Raw genomic sequence first — 4,306 nt, 5'->3', positions numbered from 1 at the left:
TTTCCTAGGACTATGTTTTCTCTTCCTTGTCGTGCTTTCCCTTTATCTTTTGATGTTAAGGACACACGACTTTTCTTGCCGTATGAGCAACACAGCAGCATTCCTGTGTGGCTCTTGGCAATGCAATACATGCTGCTGGCTGCAGTGGAGCCAGCCACGGGGCATGTCTCTGCTGGGCAGTCGTGTCTGTTTGTGCACCCACAGCAGGTGGAGTGGGGCTGAGCTGGCTGCGCGAAGGAGGGCCGGGGTAGCACAGAAATGTTCAGGTTACCACCAGCCTGAGCCAACACGGTCCCAGTAAAAACCACAGGATATAGCTATGGCAAGGGAACACTTAACTGCCCTTTAACTGCTCAGAAAGTTAAAAAATCAGAAGGTTGGCAGCTCTGTATCATCTTGCCCTGTTTTTTTGCTTCACTGTCCTATATTTTTTTTCTCCCACTTCCTGGCCTAATCTTTTAATACCTTGTTATGGTTTACATGCACCCATGTTCCCACTGATAGGAATATACATCCTCATTTAAGAGCAGAGTTTACATGCATGACTCAAGGTACACTTAATACCCGTAACAGATTGAGTTTTCTCCACCTATGTTGTCATGCGGACTGTTCTGCTGTGATACAACGAAATCAGACTCTGATCTGAGATACATTCTCAGCAAAGCTATTTCTTAGTACTCCTCCAAATACGGATTGATGGAAGAAGGTGACGAGGTGTCAGTCACAGAGCTAGACAGCGCCTCCCCGTCAGGCTGAATGTACTGATACTCCAGATCACTCGGTAGCATATAATATGCATAATATTTATACACATACACATATCTTGCCACAATTAAACTTACTACTCTCCCAGGTGAAGAAAGGCTTAGTTTCTGGTAGGTTTGTGGGGACAGGAGTGGGGAAAGGAAGAATTAGTAAGAGCCTGGAATGTAGCTGACGGTGTAGAAAACATATTACTCAGAATTTAAAGAACAGGTAAAGAGATTAGTGAGATAACTAGATGGACTGTATATCTTTCTTTCACAGCAGAGTTTTGGAGACACTGTGATGGATGAAGACCAAAACCAGAACTGTCTTTTGACACTGTATAGAGATCAGCTGCCATCCTTTAGAGCTGCTAGGTACCTCCAGGGATACAGTACCGAAACAGGCACTGGAGGGGTAACAGGCTGCCCCCTCCTTTTCAAATAAATTTTTTACTGGAATTAATAGGGGAGGAACAGAACTGAAAAAGCACAGGAGAGCAAGGAAATGGTCTCAAAGGAGTCAGCTGCCAGCAGTCACCACCATTTTGGGTCACCAGCACCCTGTAGACCCTGCAGAAAATGCACAGACACCCACCAGCAGCGCAAAGCCACCATGACATTTTTGGTATGCACTGCCTTCCCTTCCTGCTACCATCACGGCTTGCCTTAGTGCCAGGAACCAAGCAGATGAGTGAATTTCTGAATCTGGTACTAAACGGTCTATCAGGAGTCATGCTCCAGCGCCGTAACGATGAAAGAGATCATGGATTCACTGTCTCCTGCCTCCATATGCTCTCGATGATTTGCCTGTGATGGATTTCTCCAGGACAGCCGTGGAGACAGTGACCAGTTACCCTGAGAGCCACATGCAGCACCCTGTCAGGACAATGAGACAATGGGTTTCTTACCTCACATGGCAGATGAGTCACTGGAGCCCATATTTCTTGGATTATGACTTGGATTGATGACTGAGCTGTGACAGAGGAGGCAACATGGGAGGATACTGGCCAGGACCTGTAAACACAAATTTTTTTGTTCCTATCACCTGTGATAGTCTCCATGTACATCTACAAATCCTGTTTTGGCAGAGTTAAACTACAGAATTTGTGAGCCAAACAACAGGGAATGAGCCCCAGGCTATAGGACGCTTCCCGATCCCAGCTAACTAGTTATACAGGGATTTCTTGCATCTTCTCAGCTACTTAAGCAAGCTGGTATGTGTACCCGAGGATGGGATCAGGGTGGAGCCTCTGAATACAAAGTATGGTACACAAACCAGTAGCTCTTCTGCAAGGCAAGCTCACTTCAGCATGGCTTGAGCACATGGCTTAAACCACATCACCTAAATTCCAGCCTGTGTTCAGGCACTTTATTCAATCAAGGCTTGGAGCCTTCAGTCTTCACATTTTCATCAGCTGGAAAGAAACAGCTGAGGGTGTGGCACCATCTGTCCCATAACTGCAAATGCAAATCTTTCTCATGATGATCACTAAACCGTAGGTGCGGGTTTCCTGAAGGCATGTCGTGCCAGGCAAAACAAGGCCAGGCTTTTCAAGCATTCCTCCTCCTGGCAGTGATGAAACAGACTTCCCTGGTGGAAACATGTGATTGAGTAAGCCTAATTATACCTTCTGGCTTCCAAGAACAGGCCTCTTTGTTAATGAAACAAGAAATACATTCTCTGCCCTAATTCACAGCTGAGAGCTGTAGCCAACTGTAGTAACTGGCACAATCTCCCAGAGTGGCAATACCTATATTTTCATTTGTTCCTCTCATGTCTCAAATACACCCCTGTATCACAAGCACATCAGCCCCTTGTACCGCTCTTGGACATGGCTGTGGTAGCACCACGAGGAGAATTAAGTGTTTGTGCTTTGAAAAGCCTTTCTTTCAATACAAAACATTCCATAAGAGTCAAAATCCTTCTGGAATAGGCTCAGGTGGCCCCTTCCTTCTAGGGTCATTTCTTTCTCACGTGCTAAAGTCAAGCTGTTTCTCTCAGATGAGGTTTTGGAAACATTTCAAGGGAAAGTAGAGGAAGCATTTCCCTTTTGGGCCTCTAGCCTGGTCCCTTCTGCTCTTGGATAACTTCACAGTCTGATGTGTAGAAGCCGTGATGCCCTCCTGGGGCTCGGCAGTGGCCTGGATTGCCAAATTGTCTGTTCGACAGCTGATTTGAAAAGAAACAGGCTTAAAATAGTATATCTGCCATTGCATTGGCTTCAAACTTTCAGCCCTGTGTTGAATTGGATCAAGCAAAAGGAGTAGAACAAGCGACATTAATATTACTGTTGTGCCTCCTTTGTCCTACACTTTACTCCAATGTCCACAGCCTTTTTTATTTCGTCTCTTCTTCATTTATGCCTGCTTATTGACTTTATTTTCTCCTTTGCCCTTTCCCTCATTACCTATGCACTCTGTAGCTCTCCCTTGCGATGTTAACTTCCTTCTTTAGACCACTTGAAGTGGTCAATAATACCAATAATATAATAATATGAATAACACAATTAAAATGTTTCTATAAATACATCAGCAACAAAGGAAAGGCTAAGAAGAATCTCCAAACTTTACTGAATGAGGAGGAAAACATAGTGGCCCAGGATGAGGAAAAGGCTGAGGTACTTAATACCTTCTTTGCCTCAGTCTTTAACAGCAAGACCAGTTGTTCTCCGGGTATCCAGCCCCCTGAGCTGGAAGACAGGAAGTGGAATGAAGCCCCTATAATCCATGACACTTCAGATGTTACTTTACATAGACTGAAGCCCAAACGCCAGTGTGGTGCGATGTGTCACACATCCAGCATAACAAGAGGTGCCTTACAGGGACTCCTTGAGATGCTTTCAACTTCAGGTGTCCTTGGGTGGATTGGGGCTGACAGCACTCGAATCATCAGTTGTTCTCTGAGAGTCATGCTCCTTGAACCAGAAGACAAAGACAGGAAGTGTAATGAAGCCCCCCCATAATCCAAGAGGAAATGGTCACTGACTTATTGAACCACTTAGACATGCACAAGTCTATGGACCCAGATGGGATCTGAGGACAATGAGGCACCTGGTGGAAATGCTCACCAAGCCGCTTTCCATCATTTACCAGAAGGCCTGGCTAACTGGGGAAGTCCTGGTGGACTGGAGGTTAGCAAATGTGAAACCCATCTACAGGGAGGGCCAGAAGGAGGATCCAGGGAACTACAGGCCTGTCATCTGACCTCAGTGCTGGGGAAGGTTATGGAGCAGATCATCTTGATCTTGATCAGCCATCACGCAGCATGTACAGGACAATAAGGTGATCAGGCCCAAGCAGCATGATTTTATGAAGGGCAGGCTCTGCCTGATTAACCTAATTTCCCTCTATGACCTGCTGAGTGGATGAGGGAAAGGCTGTGGATTTTGTTTACCTAGACTTTAGTAAAGTTTTTGACACTGTTTCCCACAGAATTCTCCCGAAGAAACTGGCTGCTCATGTCTTGGGTGGGCGTACTCTTCACTGGATCAAAAACCGGCTGGATGGCCGGGCCCAGAGAGTGCTGGTGAATGAAGTTAAATTCAGTTGGTGGCCGGTTA

Source organism: Buceros rhinoceros, unplaced genomic scaffold, assembly GCF_000710305.1.
Source record: "Buceros rhinoceros silvestris isolate BGI_N320 unplaced genomic scaffold, ASM71030v1 scaffold4905, whole genome shotgun sequence".
In the NCBI taxonomy this organism is placed as follows: domain Eukaryota; kingdom Metazoa; phylum Chordata; class Aves; order Bucerotiformes; family Bucerotidae; genus Buceros; species Buceros rhinoceros.
Note: the sequence above shows the minus strand (reverse complement) of the source record.